Source organism: Lycium barbarum, chromosome 10 (genome assembly GCF_019175385.1).
Source record: "Lycium barbarum isolate Lr01 chromosome 10, ASM1917538v2, whole genome shotgun sequence".
NCBI lineage: Eukaryota > Viridiplantae > Streptophyta > Magnoliopsida > Solanales > Solanaceae > Lycium > Lycium barbarum.
Genome location: NC_083346.1, coordinates 38,471,722 through 38,494,729, shown reverse-complemented (window position 1 = coordinate 38,494,729; position 23,008 = coordinate 38,471,722).

The following is a 23,008-nucleotide window of genomic DNA, read 5'->3' as shown; positions in this document are numbered from 1 at the left end:
CTCATCTCTCTCTTCCTCCTTCTTAATCATCTCACGAGTGAGCACATGTTTGGAGGAACTTCCTCCACCCACTTCCGAATCTCTAGTGTGCCATGCTTCATTAGTCTCGGTCAATTTATCCAACAATTCACAAACGGTGGCATAGGAGTTATCCATAATAGACCCCTCTGCAATGTTGTTCGCCACTGATTTGTTGACCGAATCTAGAGATCTATAAAATGTTTGTAGAAGCACACCATCGGGCAACCCATGCTTGGGACAGCTTTTGACTTTCTTTTTAAAACGAGTCCAAGTTTCATAGAGAGCGTCATCAGGAAGTTGACGAAAGTTGTTGATTTCGTCACGGAGTTGTAACATCCGAGATGGAGGGAAGAACTTCTTGAAGAATGCTTCGGTCAGTTCCTCCCAAGTGGTGATGGATCCGGAAGGAAGATCATCTAACCAAGCTGTGGCTTCCCCCGTTAGAGAGTACGGGAAGAGCCGTAGCCTGACTGCTTCAATTGAGACGCCCGGATGGACATTGGTAGAACAGACCCCAAGAAAGTTCCTAAGGTGCCTATTCGGGTCTTCTTTGGGTAGACCACCGAACAGGCCCTTGGTGTTGAGCAGGTGCAGCATTGTGTTGGTTATATGGAAACTCGAATTTCAAATCAAAGGCGGGGGCTGAATTGCAGCTGCATAGCCTGCCCCCGCAGCTTCTTCACCAATCGCTACTGGTGGATTTTGGACCTGGATACCGTCCTCATCCATATTGCCTGCACAACACACAACGACAAAAGGAAATAAGAAATGAAAATAAAGACTAAAAGTAAAGTTTTACACTAGTTAATAAATTTCTAGACCGTATTCCCCGGCAAAGGCGCCAAAATTTGATACGCCCAAATTACACCTTAAAAATCAAAAGTACCCGACTGTTAGTCTATATTTTCAGGGGAAGGGAAATATAATAAAAGTTTGATTGTAGTTTGTTCATTAAAAACTGAGAATGGTTATAAAATGTAAACAATTGGTAAATGGGGCTAAGGTTGTGGTTCAAATGGAAAGTAATACGATTGGGTATCAATTCAACTTATTTATATGCCTAGGTGCGTTAAGCCAAGGGTTACGTGATTCTTGTCAAAAGTTTTCCAACCAAATCAGCAAATTTCATCCTAGGCTTTTCCAAGCCCTAGAATGTTTCCTTTAACAGAACTCCCATGTAGCCTCAACTAGCTTTCCTATTCCTAGCTCAAGCTATTAGATGGATTTAATGACCCAAATTGTTGCTATTAACTTTTTTCCTAACCTCTACTTTCTTTTCCAAGCAAAGTAATGGTATTAAGGCACAAGTAATGTTGTACACCATCACAAGACATTAATGCTTGAAGAGCTAATAGAAAACACCACTAGCATATAAATGTAGTATGAATATGAAACTCAATCACATAACTAACACATTTGATCCCACAACCTTAGTTGGAGGATTAGCTACTAATATTCATTAAAGATAAAACAATCAAGTACAATGTATGCATAAATATTACAGAGGTGTTGGATGGAGAAGATAACAAAAGCCAAAAGAATCTCTTAAATACTTCACCAACCAACAATAAATGAACTCCACAATAGTTTATGCTAAAAACTGCAGAAATAATCCATCCAAAACCCTAGAAAACCTATTTATAGCATGTCCAAAACGGGAACAATTTCCAGACAAAAATGCCCCTGTGCATCAGGTGCGTCTCGCACTTGGTGTCGCAAGTGCAACATGCGAGTCGCATGTTGCACCAAATTATCGCATGTGTGACATCTTCAGTCGTCTGTTGAGCAGCATATGCGACACCATATGCGATTCGCATGTGGTGTCACACATGGTTTCTTCTTTAGCCTCTTTCTGTCAGCAGATGCTGCATCACATGCGATTCGCATGTAGCACATGCGACTCGCAAGTGATGCCCTTGTTCAGTTCAACTGGCTTTTTGCTTCATTTTCCTTCATTTTGCTTCATTTTGCTTTAAGTTACTTCCGGCACATGTTATTCTACAAATTGTCACAAAAACACGAGAAACAACATCAAAAGTACTTGGGGATGTGCAAAAGACTAAGTAGTTGGTGTCGAATATGCCGTAATTTCACGGCTCATCAATAATCTAAAGTGTTAGGCCCGTGCGCAGCACAGACATAGGCCGTCTAGTAATAATATAAAGAAGAGATTTGAAACGGAATGGCTCAATCAGGTGAAACTTTGGAGTCTGTAATTGAAAAAAATAATAACATATTTTTATTCTTTTAAGATGAGGGAATAATACGATTTTATATTTTACTGATAAATATGGTTGATATAGCATATGATATGTTCCTTATATAGCAAAACTCTAAATAAGAATAAGAGTACTTTAATTTCCGCATATGTGTTTTGATGAGGTTGGGTTGGATCGTTTTTTTTTTTTTAACTAAATTTGTATTTATTCGGCTAAAAATAAAAAAATTACCCACCGAATACGAGTTTTGGATTGGATCGGGTCGGATCAGTACTTTTTATTCCCTCCGTCTCAATTTATGTGATATAGTTTGATTAGGAGCAGAGTTTAAGAAAGAAATGGAGACTTTTGGAACTTGTGGTCTAAAACAAGCTATAGATATTTGTTTGACTGTAAATCATTTCATTAAATGCAAAAGGAGAAGTTTTAAGTTAAATTATTTCTAAATATATAAATGTATTATTTTTTTTGTGACAGACTAAAAAGAAAAGTGTATCACATAAATTGAGACAAAGGGAATAATTGAATTTGTATTATTAGATAAAAAAAAATAAAAAAAAATTACCCATAGGAAGCTGAATTTTCCGGCATATGTGATTTTTGTGATAGTAAGGACAAAATTTTGTGATTTTTGTGTTAGAAAACATAATTAAGTGATTTTACAAAAAGTTATAGTTATGTGACCATGTATGAAACTTACCCTTAGTCCTCGCTAAATGTAGTTTAAATACAATATAAAGTATAATAACATCTACCCACAATGAGCCACGGAGCTTCTAAAGAGTATATTGAACAACAAATGACTAATAACAATGAAAATGAACAAAGCCACCAATGTGGGGCTCACCACGCATTCCATGATGGTCCAATAATGATTGAGCTCCAATTGCCACTGCGTATTTATATATCGGCACCACTATTGAAATTTGGTCCATGTCAATTTGAGATTTGAATTTATTTGGTGATTAACTAGAAACTTCAATTTGATACAGATGTACCTCGCGCGCATCCGATTGCATCAGACCTCACGTGTGAGCTCCAATCGCAAGTGATCACTTGTCCAATTAACAAATTTATAAATTACATGTGCATATTGTAGGCACTGAAATTTAGTCGGACTTAAATTCACAAATTAATTGGGATCATATTCCAAATTCGAGATGTATTGGTCCAAACAAATATTATGGGCTAATATAATTGAATTAATTGATTTAGTCCAATTGGTATGGATTTAATTGAAGGACCAATTCAATTAGACTAGTCTATCTTGTCGGACTTCACATGATGAGCCCACTCTATCAGCCCAAGGTCCATGCCACGTGTCAAATGACGTGGCGCGCCAAGTCGAGTCAAGGACCAATAAAATCATGTCACGTGCATAAGTGACGCAACATGTCAAGTCAGTAGATGAATCAATCAAATGTCGCCAAGTGTTCAAATGACATGGTTCAACCAATCATATACAAACCCTAGCTCTCCCCTGCAACTATAAATAGGCGTCTTCACAAAGCCAAAAAAAAAAAAAATACATAGAGAAGCCCTCAGCCGCAAGTCTTCCGCATACTAAGAAGTCTTCGCTCCAAGTGGTGAGCCGCAAGTTTCCATACCTCTACGTTTGTGATTAAAGCTCGGCTCCGCATTCGTAGTGAAATATCAACAACACGTGATTCGTCCATTCAAGAACAAGTAAAAGCCCTTGATTGACGGCCGTATCGTGAGGAGAAGAATCAGAGGATTACATCTTTTTATTTAAGATTTCATAAAGATTGTAACCCCCGCGCAAATTCTTGAAATCAAATATTATTCTTTGTCGCTATTTTTCTTGTCTTGATTATTATTTTCAGGAACGAAAGATTAGTCGTTACAAATTTGGCACGCCCAGTGGGACCATCTTTATCTCTCATCTCTTCTCTCCAATAGTCGAACTTCAAAAACACTAAGATGACTTCTAAGAAGGTCAACTCGAAATCCGCATCCGCAAAAACTACTGGATCCAAATTCTCCGTTGCTGTTGAAAACATCCTAGATGTTACTAAGGGGAGCATCAGACTTGTCACAAGGAACCAAGCCAAATTGCTAGGGCAACGAGTTCCGCAAGCACAGCCTGAATCTGCTGTCGTCTTTGGTTCATCTTCCGCAAACACCACAGAGGAAGGGGAGAATGTCACCAAAATGGTGGAGAGGGTTCTTGCCCAACTTAGTTTATCTAAGCCCAAGAAATTCTTCAGGCAAGCTGACGATGATGTCTTGAGCACTGGATCTACTCCGCATAACATGTCCGCATCCTATGTTCGCGAAAATCCGTGTTATTCTTCTTCATCTATGATGGTGATGCATGCGATGATGACCAATGCTTTAACTGTTGAAGAACAACTCGCGAGCTTGACAAAGGCAATTGGAGACTTGACCAAATATGTGCAAGATCAAGATAATCGAATTGTCAAGTTGACAGACAGGTTTGATAGTGTGATGGAGGGGGATTCGAGTCATGCCCCTGGAAAATGTCCGCAAGCACAAGAAAGGATTGAATCTCCCACAAAACAAGTGGAACATGCTTCAGAAATCCAAGTTTTCTCTGAAGAGATGATTCCAATCAATCAAATAAAGGAGTTCATCATGGGAACCATCAAGGATAAATATGATGTTTCCGCAAAATCGTCCTTTACATATGAAGATGTCTGCCGGTCATCAACCCCCAAAATTTCAGCAGTTTGATGGAAAGGGAAATCTGAAGCAACATGTGGCACACTTCATTGAAACATGCAACAACGCTGGAACATATAGTGATTACCTTGCCAAACAGTTTGTTTGTTCCCTTAAAGGTTATGCTTTTGATTGGTACACAGACTTTGAGTCCGGTTCCATTAATAGTTGGGAGCAAATGGAGTAGGAGTTTCTCAACCTCTTCTATAGCACGAGACGCACCGTAAGCATGGTGGAACTTACAAACACTCGCCAGCGAAAAGAAGAACCAGTTATTGACTTCATCAACCGATGGAGGCATGCAAGTCTAAACTGCAAAGATAGACTTAGCGAAGCTTCGGGAATAGAGATGTGCATTCAAGGTATGCACTGGGGTCTCACCTATATCTTGCAAGGCATAAAGCCTAAGACGTTTGAAGAATTGGCCACTCGTGCTCATGATATGGAGTTAAGCATGGCGTCAATCGGAAGTGAAGCGCCACCGGTCTACGAATCCCGCAAAGGTAAAGACAAGCAAGAAGTAAAAAAAGTGGGGAGATATTTTTCCAAGACTGAAAACAAAGAATCCATGAACGTTAATGTTGCGCCTGTGAAGTTCACCACTAAAATAAGCAAGAGGCAGAGCGTAAAGACAACTTCTTTGGAGGATAGAGCGAACAGAAAACCAACTTTGAAGGAGATGCAAGAGAAGGATTATCCATTCCTTGATTCAGACGTTTCTGCAATCTTTGATGAACTTCTTGGGCTGAAACTTTTTGAGTTACCAGAGATGAAGCGGCCGAATGAAGCAGGGAGAACTGATGAACCGAATTATTGCAAGTACCACCGGTTGATCGGCCACCCTATCGATAAATGCTTTGTCTTCAAGGATAAAGTTATGGAGCTAACCCGCGAAGGAAAGATTTCACTTAAAGATGAGAAAGAAAGTGCAAACCAAGTTGGTGTCACAATTAGCTCGCTCAATCCAGTCATGACCTGCAACTTTGTTGAAGGCTATGGAGAGAAAGACATCCCGAACATATGTCTGGCAGGAATGATTAAGTTTGGAGACTAAGACTTCGAACCAGTTAATGTGAATGAAATGTTTTCTCTTCTAACACCGAGTGATGTTGTGTCAGTAGAAGGAGGACCGCCTGAAGAAGACGAAGACCAAATTGCTCATCTTGATGATGGGGGTTGGACTCTCGTAACTCGTTGCAAGCGCCGCAAAACAGGTTCGCGAAAGGATTCAGTGAAACGACAAACTAAGGGAAAGAAGGTGAGTAAACCCGAAACAAAAAATCCAGTTAAGCACCCGAAGAAGGATAAAATAGAGGGGCGCTACTACCAAAAAGCACGTCGGCCAATAACATTAGGAGAATACTTGCCGAGTTGGTTTCACACCAAATTCGTCATTGATAATGTAAAAGCTTCATGTTGTACCGTTGATGAGAAGGAAGCAAAAAACGTGACCTCGTCATGTCCATCATCAGAAGACTCTGCAAAGTCATCTCCTGAAATCATAGATGCGTGCATGGCCAAAATCACATTCACCGATGATGACCTTCTACTCGGCGACACACCTCATAATCGCCTTTTATTAATGATTGGGTTTGCACGTGAGCAAAAGGTGAACAGAATCCTATTCGATGGTGGATCTGGAGTTAACATCCTTCCTATTCACACAATGGAGGAGCTTGGAATCGCAATGGAGGATCTTTTCTCAAGTCGTTTGATGATCCAAGGATTCAACCAAGGGGGACAAAGAGCCATATGAGCTGTCTAAATAGACCAAACCATCTGCGAGTTGCAATCTAGCGCGTGGTTGCATGTGATCGATTCAAGGACTTCGTATAACATCTTGCTCGGTAGGCCTTGGGTACATGAGAACAAGGTGATCCCCTATACTTACCACCAGTGTTTGAAGTATCATGAAGACAGAGTTGAAAAGAACTTTATGGCCGATGATAATCCCTTCACTGAAGTCGAAGCGCACTTCGCCGATGCTAAGTTCTACTTAAAGAAATGTGCCGCAAAAGTTGATGAAGTTGCGATAATCGATAATGCTGAGGTTATGAACAAAAATGCAAAGGTGGTTGCTTGTAAGGAGAAGGCAGCAGTTAAGGAAGATCAAAGGTCATTCGATGTCAGTAAGTTTCCCAACACAAATGGCGCTTCTTCGAGTAAGAAAGTGACTTCTGTTCTTCGTTATGTTCCAAAGGCCAAAAGGGACGAGGGAAACATGTTGGGAGGACTAACCCTTCCTATCAATCAGATTGAAGCAATAATGTCATCCACAAAATTACTTGGAAGATTTGTGGCTAGCAGCTCGCCACAAAATGAAGCACTCCCTACGAAGCGTACAGGTGAAGGTTTCGATCCAAATGCTTACAAACTACTCGCAAAGGCTGGATACAATCCTAGCGAACCATCAAAATTGGGGAAGCTTCCAATGGAACCTGCGGCAAGGCAAAAACATGAAGGTTTGGGGTATAAACAACCCCCACCAGTTCGCATCTCCATAAGAAGGGCAAGTAACACCTACATCACTGCGGAAGAGGAACCTCTTGCTTCTAACAAAAAGCCGTCTGTCTTTGACCGACTGGGAAAGTCGACCGCGAGAGTTTCTGTATTTGAGAGGTTAGGACCAATGGAGAATGGAAGCAAGATTCGGAGAAACCACAAGCTTATGAAATCATCAGTTTTTCCCAAATCGCAAAATATCTCCAAAGACTTCCGAAGTCTGATCCCTTCTAGGATGAGGCAGCAAACGAATCTTGTGGTCTCATGTGGAGAAGTGATAAAATAAAAGTCGCATGTTGTGGTCTACACCAAGGAGCGGGATGAAGATGAAGAAAGTGTCGGCTCTTCATATCACGTTATTGTACAAGATGAAAGGGATACTTTATCTCCAATAAGGGTTGATGAAGAATTGGAGGATTTTTTGTGTTACCATATATCTGTCGATGATGGCGAACCTCAAGAAGATGAAGACGCTAAGGATGCTCCGCCCGAATTTGAAGAAGGGGTAAAAACGACAGTCGACGCATTGAAAGAAGTCAACCTTGGCACTGATGAAGATCCAAGGCCCACTTATGTAAATTCTTTACTTGCAGTCGATGAAGAGAGTGCTTATGTTGAATTACTTAAAGAGTATAAGGATGTATTTGCCTGGAGTTACAAAGAGATGCCTGGCTTAGACCCTAAAGTTGTGGTCCATCATCTCGCTGTCAAGAACGGCACACGTTCTATCAAACAAGCACAACGACGTTTCAGGCCAGAATTGGTTCCCTTGATCGAAAATGAAGTTAACAATCTTATTGAGGCTGGTTTCATTCACGAAGTTAAGTTCCCCACATGGATTTCGAGCATTGTCCCTGTGAGAAAGAAGAATGGACAAATTCGAGTATGTGTTGACTTTAGGGATCTCAACAATGCATGCCCTAAGGATGAATTTCCACTTCCCATTGCTGAGCTTATGATTGATGCCACTACTGGATACGAGGCGATGTCCTTCATGGACGGCTCATCCGGCTATAACCAGATCCGCATGTCACCTAAGGATGAAGAGCTTACCGCATTCCGCACTCCTAAAGGTATTTATTGCTACAAAGTAATGCCTTTTGGCTTGAAGAATGCTGGAGAAACATACCAAAGAGCTATGCAAAATATCTTCGACAATATGCTTTACAAAAACGTCGAATGTTATGTTGACGATCTGGTGGTAAAATCAAGAAAAAAGAGTGATCACTTGCAAGACCTGAGAATGGTGTTTGACCTACTACGAAGGCTCCAACTCAAAATGAATCCTTTGAAGTGTGCATTTGGGGTTACCTCCGGAAAATTCCTTGGCTTTGTCGTTCGACATCGGGGGATAGAAATTGATCAAGCCAAAGTAGATTCAATTGTGAAGATGGCTGAGCCAAGAAACATCCATGAGTTGAAAAGTCTGCAAGGGAAGCTGGCGTATCTTAGGAGATTCATCTCAAATCTAGCAGGGAAGTGTCAGCCGTTCAGTCGTCTCATGAAGAAAGGTTCTCCTTTCGAATGGGACCAAGCTTGTGCCAACGCCTTTGAGAGCATCAATACTTACTTGACCATACCTTCAGTTCTAGCGGCTCCTGTGCCTGGAAAGCCATTGATACTATACATATCGGCACAAGAAAGTTCAGTTGGAGCACTCTTAGCCCAAAAGAATAGCAAAGGGAAAGAAAATGCCCTTTACTACTTGAGTAGGATGATGACGCCAAATGAGTTGAAGTATTCGCCGATTGAAAAGTTGTGTCTGGCCTTAGTCTTCTCGATTCAGAAGATGAAACACTACTTTCAAGCTTATGTAGTTCGTCTTATTTCCAAAGCAAACCCCATCAAATTTGTGATGTCGAAACCTGTCCTCAGCGACCGACTAGCAAGGTGGTATCTCTAAGTTCAACAGTTTGAGATTGTGTACGTTCCTCAAAAAGCTGTGAAAGGGCAAGCATTAGCGGATTTTCTAGCAGACCATCCGATACCCGATGATTGGGAATTAACTGATGAACTACCCGATGAGGATGCGATGGTCATTGAGATTTAACAGCCTTGGAAGATGTATTTTGATGGTGCTGCACATCGCGAAGGAGCTGGCGCTGGTGTGATATTTGTCACTTCTCAGGAGGAGGTCTTACCGTATTCCTTCACTTTAACACAATGTTGCTCCAACAATGTTGCGGAATATCAGGCACTCATACTTGGGCTTGAAATGGCTGTTGATATGAAGCAGTTACAATTACAAGTCTTTGGAGATTCTGAATTGGTAATCAATCAATTGTTGGGTACCTATGAGGTCAAAAAGCCAGAATTGCGTCCCTATCATCACTATGCACAAAAATTAATTGGGTGGCTCGGCAACATAACTCTCCAGCACGTGCCAAGAAAGGAAAATAAGAAGGCTGATGCTTTGGCTACTTTGGCTTCAACATTGACTTTGTCTGACCAAGCGCAAATCACTATCTGCCAGAAATGGATAGTACCGCCGGAGGATGATGAGGATGAAGAAAGCAAACTCGAGCTTCTTGTGGCAGTTACTGAAGCTGAGAAAGTCGATTGGCGACAAACCATGATCGATTACTTGTGTTATAGTATTCTTCCAGAAGATCCAAAAAGAAAGACCGAAATTCGTCGTCGTGCCCCTCGCTTCCTTTACTACAAAGATACTTTGTACCGTAGATCGTTCGAGGGAGTTCTCTTGCGTTGTCTGGGGGAAGAAGAAACGACTCAAGCTATGCAAGAAGCCCACTCTGGAGTTTGTGGATCACATCAATCTGGGCCAAAACTGCACTTTCATATAAAAAGAATGGGGTATTATTGGCCAACAATGGTGAAAGATTGTTTGGACTATGCGCGAAGTTGCAAAACATGCCAATTTCATGCAAATTTTATACACCAACCTCCTGAGGTGTTACATCCAACTGTTGCATCTTGGCCATTTGACGCTTGGGGGCTAGACGTGGTTGGACCGCTACCGAAATCTTCTGGTGGCCACTTGTACATCTTAGTTGCAACGGATTACTTCTCAAAATGGGCTGAGGTTGTCGCCCTCAAAGAAGTAAAAAAGGAGAATGTGGCAAACTTCATTCGAGTAAACATCATCTATCGTTTTGGCATTCCTAGTTATATCATAACAGATAATGGCAAGCCGTTCTCCAACAAATTGATGACTAAGATTTGTGAGCTTTTTGGCTTCAAGCAACGAAACTCGTCTATGTATTATGCTGCTGCAAATGGACTAGCTGAAGCATTTAACAAGACCTTGTGCAACTTGTTAAAGAAGGTCGTCTCCAAGTCTAAAAGAGATTGGCATGATAGAATGGAAGAAGCTCTTTGGGCATACCGAACGACTCATCGCACACCGACTCAAGCAACTCCTTATTCTCTTGTTTACGGAGCTGAAGCGGTCCTTCCACTTGAATGCCAAATACCTTCATTGCGGCTCGCTATCCAAGAAGGGCTCACTGAAGAATAAAATGCTCGTCTACGCCTTGAAGAGTTAGAAGCCCTTGATGAGAAAAGGCTGGAAGATCAGCAAAGCCTTGAATGTTATCAAGCTCGTCTTTCCCGTGCTTTCAATAAAAAGGTTCGCCTGAGGTCCTTCCAAGTTGGTGATCAAGTCTTGGCGGTAAGAAGACCTATTATCATATCTCATAAATCTGGAAGCAAGTTCACTTCAAAGTGGGATGGGCCATATGTTGTCCAAGAAGCCTATACAAGTGGTGCTTACAGGCTTATAGATGCAGATGGCTTGCGGATCGGTCCCATCAACGGAAAATTCTTGAAGATGTACTATCCTTGAAGCAAGATGATACTCCTAGCCCGCATGAGTTTAAACTGTGTACGGCCCAAAAAACAAAAAGTCCGCTAGGTTGAAAACCTCGAAAGAGGCGGCCTAGGCAAAATTTAGGACAAACAAAAAAAGTCCTCTAGGTTGAAAACCTCGAAAGGGGCGGCCTAGGAAAAAGTTAGGACAAAAAAAATCCTCTTTTTTCGGAACTACGAAATGACTTGATCCTCTTCACCGAGGTACGTAGGCGCTTAGAGTTTCATTCTAAGTTCAGTCGCATAAAAAAAAATCCTTTTTTTTGTTTTTATTTCTGAACTACGTTATGACTTGATCCTCTTTACCGAGGTACGTAGGCGCTTAGAGTATTATTCTAAGTTCAGTCGCATGAGTAATATATATATATATATATATATATATATACACACACACACACATATATAGCATGGCGATATGGGATCGACGCTTGACCTCTTTCAGCGAGGAGACAAACATAACTGGAAAGAAGAAGACAATTCACAGCAATTGAAGCCGAAGATGATTGCAGTTTGTTTTAAACGCTTCTATCAAGTCGGCCTTATTTCTTCAAAGAATGATGCCACTAAAAAATCTGATGGATGCTCCAATTAGTCGCTCGCCAAAGCTAGAATGTCGCTCCTATGACGGTTGAGATTTTGTTTACCACACATACAAAAAGCTGAAGAGTCGAACAAGATAGATTCCAAGCTGAACTTGGAGAATTATCCGTACAGATGTAGAACGAATTTGGCCGTCAATTTTATAAATAGTGTAGTTCAATGAGTCGTCTTTCCAAAAAAATTGGAATCTCGTCATTTCGGCACTCGTACCCCGAGTTATGAATTTTCTCCCACCGAAGCGCAAAGCTGAAAAATAGAACAAGGCAGCGTCTGAGCTAAATTTGGAGAATTATCTGTACAAATCTAGAAAGCATTTGACCGTCATATTTATAAATATTTAATTTCAATGAGTCGTCTTTCCAAAAAAATTGGAATCTCGTCATTTCGGCACTCATACCCCGAGTTATGAATTTTCTCCCACCGAAGCGCAGAGCTGAAAAATAGAACAAGGCAGCGTCTGAGCTAAATTTTGAGAATTATCTGTACAAATCTAGAAATAATTTGGCCTTCATTTATATAAGGATTTTATTTCAATGAGTCATCGTTCTAACAAAATTTGAATCTCGTCATTTCGGCACTCGTTCCCCGAGTTATGAATTTTCTCCCATCGAAGCGCAAAGATGAAATATAGAACAAGGCAGCGTCTGAGATAAATTTGGAGAATTATCTGTACGAATATATAAGAAATTTGGCCATGATTTTTATATATATTGTATATCAATGAGTCCTTTTTCCATAGAAAATGGAATCTTGTGAATCCAACACTCGTACTCCGAGTTATGAATTTTCTCCCACCGAAGCGAAGCTGAAAAGTCGAACAAAGCAGAATCTAAGCTAACTTTGGAGAATTATCTGTACAAATATAGAAGGAATTTGGCAGTGATTTTTATATAGATTGTAGTTCAATGAGTCCTCTTTCCATTGAAATTGGAATCTTGTGATTCCAACACTCCTAGCTCGACGAAGGGGGCATGCTCCTCATCGGTTCGTGGTAAGTAATTCATGTCAATATGCCCGGAAGGATTGTGATTCAATCTTCGCTTCGTTGCATGACCCTTTGATGCCCTTTGCAGAGGCTCCGCGTACCTGCTTGGTCCTCTAAACAAAAATTTCACCCAATCATGGATGGACACCTCATGACGGCCACCTTCGGCAAGTTTGTAAGAGGATGAAAGCAAGTATACACAGCTCTTGGGGAGCCATGATTTCCCCTGATTGTCCATTTGCGTCAATTCTTTCGCCGAAGGAACAACTTCATCATAAAAATATCCGTGAATGAGAAGTCCTGCAATTGTTCGTAAGTCCCAAAGTGAGATAGACATCTCCCCGATGAAAGTGGAAAGCGTATTGGTAGACGGACGCCAAAGCTCACAAAAAGCATGCAGTACGTTGTCATCATAATCATATGTAAACAAAGAAGCGTAGATGGCATCGTAAACTTTGACACGCTCCAAGACTTCCTTATAGCGGGGAAGCACATCTTCCACCCACTCCCAATAGCCAGGTGTGTATCAAACTTTGCCGAAACCAGAAGGCGGGACACTCCAGTTGTTGAAACATCCATTGGGATGAGAAGATTCGGTGGGCGCGACTTCTCGATGAATTGCGGACTTCAACAGAGGGACGTCCATAACAGTGGCCTTGCCTGAGAAGTTGCTCGTGACGTCTTTGGTCTCCTTTTTATACCATTCGGCAAGATAAAGCGTAGAAAGCTCTCCGTCAAGTGAGAAGGCACCGATTACTGGAGGTTGAACCTCCAAGGCAAGGACTTTGGCGTTCGAATTTCGTTTGTCGCTCACTATCTCTAGATGAGGACGTGGCGTATCGCGGTCACGAAAGTGCATCATCTTTATTTAAAGTTAAAGCCGTACAAATGCGCCCAAAGACCTGCAAAAGAAATAAAATAAAGGGGACAAGTAAGTTTCATAGAACATGTCCAAAGCCAAGAAAGCAAAAATCAGATTTTGTGGCTGATTAAAAAAAATATACCTGAGCCAATATAGAAGCAATTTGATTGTGGTTTTCTTATATGACGTATTTCTATGAGTCTTCTTTCCGACGCCGCAAACCGTTCGTGATTGCGATGTTCCTAAGTCAAGATATAAGATTTTTCGTCAGGACGCACAAGACTAATAAACCAGCGAACCAGAACTCAAAGTCTGATTCTCGATCAATATCTGAGCAAATATAGATGCAATTGGGTCGTAGTTTCCATGTGTGACGTAGCTCTACGAGTCTAGTTTCCGAAACATCAAGCGGATCATGATTTCGACGTTCCTACATTGAGATATGAATTTTCTACCACAGACATGCAGAGCTGTGAAGAAAGTGACGAAAATACATATGGAAGAAGAAAATTACCTGATAGAGATGGGTCGAACCAGCTTGACGATGCTTCAAATTGACGCTCAAACACCAAGAGAAGGCGGTGTATTTATAGATGTCAAAATTTGGTTCCTACATAGACTACACAAAGAAATCCTTGTTCTAGTTGGAATCTAATCATGGAAAGTTTAGGCTTATGTATGGAAAGCTTAAACTTATGGAAAGTTCATATTCTCTCCTAATAACTCAAAGAAGTACCATGCAAATATGGAAAGTATATGAGAGATATGCATGTTGATGGTATGATTTGCTTGGGACTAAAAAAAAAAAGGGCTACAGGGATTTTCTAATACGAGTTTTAGCCGTGTGCTATGCTCAGGACTAAGTCATACATTGTCTACGGGCCATTCTCTTGATACACATTATGCCCCTTGTGTAGTTGTCAAAAAAAAAAAAATTGGCTACATATTTCGACAAAACTTCGTTTTCCCAGCTATTGGTAATAAAGGAATACCATGCAATATTTTCATAAGCCGGAAACACCTCAAATTCAAAAATAATGAGTTGGCGAAAGACCAAAAGCTAATTGGACCTCTTGCAAATTAGAGAATGCCACCGCAGAAAAAAAAACTTGTGGACGATCAAGTTGCGGCACCATGGAAGAACTTGAGCGTAGTTATTTCTTATCACATTTCAAATATTTTGGGGAAATCAACTAGATGGAGTAAAAAAAAAGTGTTTGCTTCACGAATACTTCAAGTCTCGTCTCTAAAAGGCCCGACAAGTCATGCACCTCAACCAGCCTTGAAGCAGGGGGTATTTGTAGGCACTGAAATTTAGTCGGACTTAAATTCACAAATTAATTGGGATCATATTCCAAATTCGAGATGTATTGGTCCAAACAAATATTATGGGCTAATATAATTGAATTAATTGATTTAGTCCAATTGGTATGGATTTAATTGAAGGACCAATTCAATTGGGCTAGTCTATCTTGTCGGACTTCACATGATGAGCCCACTCTATCAGCCCAAGGTCCATGCCACGTGTCAAATGACGTGGCGCGCCAAGTCGAGTCAAGGACCAATAAAATCATGTCACGTGCATAAGTGACGCAACATGTCAAGTCAGTAGATGAATCAATCAAATGTCGCCAAGTGTTCAAATGACATGGTTCAACCAATCATATACAAACCCTAGCTCTCCCCTGCAATTATAAATAGGGGTCTTCACAAAGCCAAAAAAAAAAAAAATACATAGAGAAGCTCTCAGCCGCAAGTCTTCCGCATACTAAGAAGTCTTCGCTCCAAGTAGTGAGCCGCAAGTTTCCATACCTCTACGTTTGTGATTAAAGCTCGGCTCCGCATTCGTAGTGAAATATCAACAACAAGTGATTCGTCCATTCAAGAACAAGCAAAAGCCCTTGATTGACGGCCATATCGTGAGGAGAAGAATCAGAGGATTACATCTTTTTATTTAAGATTTCATAAAGATTGTAACCACCGCGCAAATTCTTGAAATCAAATATTATTCTTTATCGCTATTTTTCTTGTCTTGATTATTATTTTCAGGAACGAAAGATTAGTCGTTACACATATTTTTTCAAAAAACAAAAAAGTAAAATTTTCAAGTTTTTAAAAATAACTATACTTTATTATTTTAGATAGAGAAATCTTCCCCTCCAACACAATCCCCGCTTTCTTCATCCAAAAAAAGGCCCAACGGTGATCTTTCTCTTCTTCAACCTTCCTTGGACGAACTTCCCCCTCCACTCTAATTCCTTTTCACCTTTAATGTTGAATCCAAATTTCCCTGCCCAATTCTATATTTCTTCTCCTTTTTTTGAGACTCATTCTAAATAAAACTTTTTTCGATTTGAAGATTGTGGATTTTCGGCTCAAATGAAATCAGACATTATAAGACTTGTTTCTCCTATTAAAACTGAAATAAGTTTTTTTCTAAAATTTAAAAATCTGAGTTGAATTAATCTTTATTTGAAAATTAAATTTTCATGGTGATTAAAGATAGTGGAGGATATACGGTGGTTCTCGGCATTAGATACGGATTCAATTTCACTACATTTTTTATTTGATAACTTAGTCATGGAGTTAGAATTGTGGGTTGTTGGATGTTGCATTTGGTGGTATCCTTGTTAGTATGGTCGTGTGAGGGTGGTTATAAGATTGTGTGTCACACCCCAATTCCGATAGGGCATGATGGGCACCCAACTCTTATTTAGAGGTGAGCGAACCCTATGGCATTCACATAATGAAACTGGACATATAATAAAGTACTTTCAGTCAAACTATAGAAATTTGCGAACGATACTCAATTAATCAAAAACCGAGTAAGACAAGCTGACATATCGGCCTACATGATCGCTTTACTCAATGCATGACACCTTAGCATACTAACCATAGCACGCTGTCTGCAAAGTCTCTAAGAGTAAACACTTGAATCATATGAATCGGGACAGGGCCCCGACATACCCGTACATGCACATGATAACCATAATGACTCGGCACTGCTCCAGGAAGAAAATGGAGTTTGCCAATCCTAGCTGATAGCCAACCATCCTGGCTGAATACTTTTACCTGCAAAATAATCTGGGACTGTGTGGCATGAACACAGCGCCCCCAGCCAAAGGGACGTCAGTACGAACAATGTACCGAGTATGTAAGGCAACAGTGATCATAAAGAATGAGACATAAGCCATAATGAATGTATGAGAAACCACCTGTAATATGAATAGCCCCGAAGGCAATGACTAAAAATATAAATATATGCCATACCCGGCCCTTTAATAAGGGACTCGGTGAAATATAAATATATATACCATACCCGGACCTCTAGTGAGGGACTCGGTGAGTGAAGTCATCATATACCATACCTGGCCCATCATGGTACTCGGTGCCATAATCATATCATCATATATATACATACGTACCCGGCCCTCTAATGAGGGATTCGGTGAACAATGCAGTGAAACTGTGCACGAAAACATACCCGGCCCGGGACTCGGTGAAAGAAATATTAACGGCATGCACGAGCAGAATAATGAGCAACCATATGCAAACTAAATCATCATCTAAGACTCAATAGAATAATTAGAATGAACTAACACTTGAGAATCAAGACAACAGTCACGTCAAGTACCACTGAGAATTAGAATTCATTGGAGTCATAATGCAAGTGAGACTCATAAAATTATTTTTGAAATCCTTGAACAACCTGGGAGCACCCTCGAATGTCACTATGGATTATATCAAAATAGGACTTCAGGAATCATAGACACGTATCAGGACACAATGAAATAGCGTCTGGAAATCAAGAACATTAGCCATTCTAGTATCTCTAAGAATAGGAGCTTCTTTGGAATTTATACGTTCGTCGTCTGTTTGTCTCATACAGACCATGCCAAAAAAAGAAAGAAAGGATACCCTTAACATACCTTGTCACTTCTCAAGTTAACCATAACTTAGGTCTCGGGCTTCGCCAATCTACAAACAATACCAAATATGCCAATAATCAAATTAGGATACTCTTTCAAACCAATCCTTAATTACTTAGAAATCTAACGATATTCAGGTAGCATCTTCCCTAAAAACATAATAATCCTCGTGATTCCAACTTAGCCAAAATATCAATCCCAATACGAACATCAATACCAACAAAAACATGCCCAAATAGAATCAAATCCATTCTTAAATCATTTCCAAAATAGCCCAATATAAATTCCTATACCGATGCTTGTATACACTTCTTTATTTCCGTATATACATAGTATAACAAAAAACATAACAACAACAACTACAGCCAATCCCACGATATTCCAGCCCACAAAACAATTCATAACAACCACCAAACAGCCCACATGATAACAATAACAATTTATCCATTTTCCGATATAGTTTTCGTAATTCTTTCATCTAGCAACGTAGATACGACTCGGATAACACAAATACATCTAGGAGAGAGGATTTCTTACCTTATATGCCAAGTTTTAATATTCTTACACCTTACTTCATTACGAAGAAAGCCCGGATTCAACAACGCGATAAAATGGTACAACGTGATCGAAGCAGTGTGCCAAACCCGTATGTTGTTCTTGAGAAGAATTACACTTCATGTCCGTGAAATTACAATTCACGTTGCTGCTATAGTAATACAAATACACGTTCCAATTCTATATTCATATGAGTATGTCAATGTTGCAGCATCCTTTTTTTCCTTAATCCAAAGCCAAGAATGTGATATATAATAAAATTTTAAGTGACTTTTGTCACTGCACGTGTCCTTAGTAAAGAGGGGTACCATTGACTCATCTAACTACATTAAGGCCAATTTAATTCCACATAGTGGCCCAATTAATTTCATGTGGTAGCCCCACCAAAATACTTATCCTTTTAACTCTAATTACAACCACAATTAATTCTTTACTTTCCCAATTTATTCCAACATTTATCAACTTCCCATGTAATTAATTTCTTGAACTCAATTCACTTAAATAATAATCATTTTTAACATACTCCATATATCCATTATCATGACCATGTGATATAGCACTAGTCCATAGTCTCATTTACCACTCATAAAAATATTATTTTCAATCACCGTCATGACACTTTTAAGTCCTAAATCATTTCGGGACTTCATTCCTTGTATACACCGAGTTCTTAATTTTTATGATTGAATATGACCAAATTCTCCCAGCTTGGGTAAATTTTCTCATATTGGACGGTTCAATTTCCAGGTCCAAATTACAGGATATTATAGCTTTGACCGTATTTCATTCAAATAAATTTCAAACCTCGACGAAACTTATTTTCTTCGATTTGTTTAACTTCTAATCCTTATGGTACATCTGTACCATCACTTTAATCACATATAAGCTTGGGGGATAACCTCGTGTCCGTTACTAATATCGTTTAACTCGCACACTTTCCAACGCATGAGAATACGGGATGTAACATCTTTCCCCCCTTTAGAACATTTGTCCTCGAATGTTAAACTAGTCCTGCACTCCCAATACTTCCTCAAGTGTTCTTTTATTGAATTACGCCCTTCACATGCCTCTTTCGTTGGTCGATTCCCTTCGATTTACTATAACGCATTCCAGGTCTCTAAGTAACCCTTCCCATAATATTTCCTCTTGCTCTTGCCTCTCGAGATAATAATTCCACGTCGTTGTATTTACGCTCCTCTTTATTTCGCAGTTGGTTGACAGTTGTATTGCGAGCTATTCTACTGAAATCTTACTCTCTCTCTCTGGTGCACTTAGTCATAACTTGACTCTTTCTTCTTTTATAAGTTACTCCCTTAAGATATATCGTTCACTTCATCTTACCTCTTAATCTTCACATAAGATTTTATAACGCGTAGAAGGCCCTCGTCGATTTATTAGACTTTACAATCCTTGGAGTATTTCATGCCTCTGGTAACTTGTAGACCCTTCGCAGATTCTACGAATAAAATGAAATTTCTTTAAGGTGTAACATTATTTTACTTCAATAACCTTACATTGCTCTGCTATTCCAGTCCATATTCTGGAATCTCCAGCTTCATGTATCACTTCTCGACTTCTTTAAAAGACTTTACCTGTCACTCTACTTTTTAGCTCTTAATCTCAATCTTTAGAGTTGGCTATTAAATAGCGCTGGAGTTCCCTCATGTAATAACTTTACATAGCTGCTCTGTGATCTGACTATCATTAACTAGTATAATTCTGAAAGATTTTTTTTTATTTGACATATAAATTCAATGTCTTCTAGTAACCAGCTCGTTCTGATCATCTCGCTTAAACCATTTCGCAATTTCCCTTAACCCCAGTTGCAACACTTTAGGCATATTATCTCGTGTCGTTTCTTTATCTTTAATTCAAACTCTTCTATTGCCTCTTTACTCAGATTTTGCTCTTAGTTTTTTCTGTCACACATTATGTTGCAATCTTTACAAAAATATGTGAAGGTGCTCAAATTAGCCCGAGAAATGCCTTAGCGTTGTTTCACTAGTCTTCATGATTTACCTTGCATTCTCCTCTCGTATCTTACGATCGGTATCGGGATAAATCTTCGGCTCAACCATGGCCATGCCCTATTTTCCCTCAGTACTAATTCTATCTCGGTAATTTGGCTCAAACCATCTTACACCTTTCCTTGATGTACCCAAAATATCATAACCGCATTGCTATTACTAAATTCTTACTCTTCTTATCAAGTACTCACTTGGTCTCATTCTTAGCATACAAATATTCGTAGGTTGCATAACTATCCTTGTACAACTTGTATAAAGTATATCCAATCTTAGTCATAGTCTTTCCTTCTCCTGGTTCATTCTGATATACATATCTCATCCGTACTAAAAATCGTTCATAGCCTATCTTGTCATACTTATTTCCCTTCCTTTATTCACCCTTTGATTTTCTCATATCCTACTATAGGAGATTTTCTATCCCTTCTCCTTTGCTACTTGTAAGTCGCTATATCATTAGCAAACAACTCTATTGCCAACATCTTAGCCTCTAATCCAGTATAGCATTGCTATCCTTTATAATATCTCTTAAGTTACTCGTTACCATTCTCTTGTCGTATTCTTTCTTTTTATAAGCACCCACTTTCTAATGTCATATCATTCAAGTTCTTTACAAATGACTCTTATCACTGTCTCAAATACCATCCTGACTTCTATCCATTTATTGCTGGCTTTCAGATCTTACTAACTTGTTTTAGCAAGGGATCTCAATTGAAATTTAAGAACCTATATCAAATATATTTCAGTGTCAATTGTTTCCATCTTACACCTGCATTTCTCTCACCCGCTTCCCCCCTTTAGGGTGTACTTATACCATTATGTATTTATATTCTGCTCTATGTCCCCATTTCCAATCTCAAATTCATCTGGTCCTTTTTCCAATTCACTTGGTATACTGTACCATATCTATGTCTTTTCTTTATAATTTGTAACTTTCATTATCCACGTATGAAACCTTTATAAAACCATGAAACGACGAGAACCTTTCTATATACAGTACAAAATCTCATCTGATAGTCTGTAATCGAGTAATGCAACTAATGTAGCAACTCATCCAAGGCCACATTCCACTTACCCCAACCAATTAATTAATTAGTACTTGTAGTCATTCCAAATTCTCAGTTAGGTAGCACTTATATTCTGATGATAAGTGTCCAAAGTTCTCCTGTAACATTATCTTTATCCCAACTTGTATCATCCGTTTCCTCTAATAAATTCACAATACATCATTTGTTCCTCAACCTACAGTCCCTGTCCTTTAAGGATTTCACTGTTTTCGAGGTGAAGTCATATACACGCAATACTCCTTTATGCCTTATGCTTTCTTACCTTTGTTGTGCACCCAGTACCGACTTGTAACTTACTCAAAATCATATCGGGTTCATCTTAATGACAGTCTTATCTTATTACCTTGTCATCGCACTACACCTTTAAGTTCATAGCTATATATTTTCCTTGCGTTCTACACTCGTACTCAATTAATTACGTCTATCTTGGGTGCTTCCTTTAGAATTCCCTTACCATTTCTCCAGTCTATGTCCATCTTTATTCTTTTCACGAGGAATCTTATGCTACCTCTATACCCTTCGGAAAACATTACTTTTGCATAACCCATTTCTCATTTTCAAAACGTATTCTGTTCATTCCTGTTTGCTCTTATCATACCAGTCATTTTCTGGCACTCATTCTACCTTGTTACTCATCTTTCTATAGTTTGGTCTTTCATAATTCCGTCACTTATATTACTCATGTTCTCGGCTATACATGTCATAACTTGTTACTACAATGTTATCTCGCTCTCTTCTTATGTCCTTCCTTCAATTAACTCCTTCTTTTCTTGCGCTCGCTTTCATTTTCGTTATCACATAATCTTTATTTTGAACTTTCCCTATAGAACTTTATAAATCTTTCTTATTCGTTCTATACCTTGCATTTCCATTTCACATTTGCCTTTATACTTTAGTCACATAGATCACGTCATATCTTTTAGTCACTTCCTCACTAGGCTTTACTCATTTTCATAACAATCCTTATTATATTCACATAATATCCTGTTTGTAATCAATCCTATAGTGTAACACTTCTTAACCTTATTCACGATTCTTACTATAGTTTAATTACACTCTGCGAGGTCGGCATACTTAACCTTTTACCCTTTCTGATCAATCTTATCCTTAATACCTCACAAGCTGTCTTATCAATACATTCATATTCGTCACGATTCTTCCTCCTCTGCACTTTTGTCTCAATCATACTATTACTTCTTTTAATTATAAACTCGTCGTAATTTATCCCTGCTTATCAGTTCAGTCGATACCTCAATATAACACTCTATTAAGACTTGCTAGCCCTTCCTAAATCATCTCTTAGTATCACAAGCCATTCCAAATTATCCTAGTATTTCTTTTTACCATATCGATATCGACCTCATAATTACTATTATTATCAATTCAATAGTTAACTTTATTTCTCGAAGTTCGCCGTACTTGAAACTTAGTCAAATCCTATCATTATTGTTAACACGATCTTTCAAGACATATTACGAACTTATATCTCATTCCCTTTTTATTTCTAGGAAAATTTTGGTAGAGTTTCCTCTGTATTTCTTACTATCCCAAAACCTGCACGCAGGAAATACCAACAATGCCTCACAGGGCCAACATATATATATATATATATATATATATATATATATATATATATATATATATCATATATCATAGCCACACGGGGCCCTCAATATCAACAACCGTATGAAAATGATGAACTTACCTCGTATG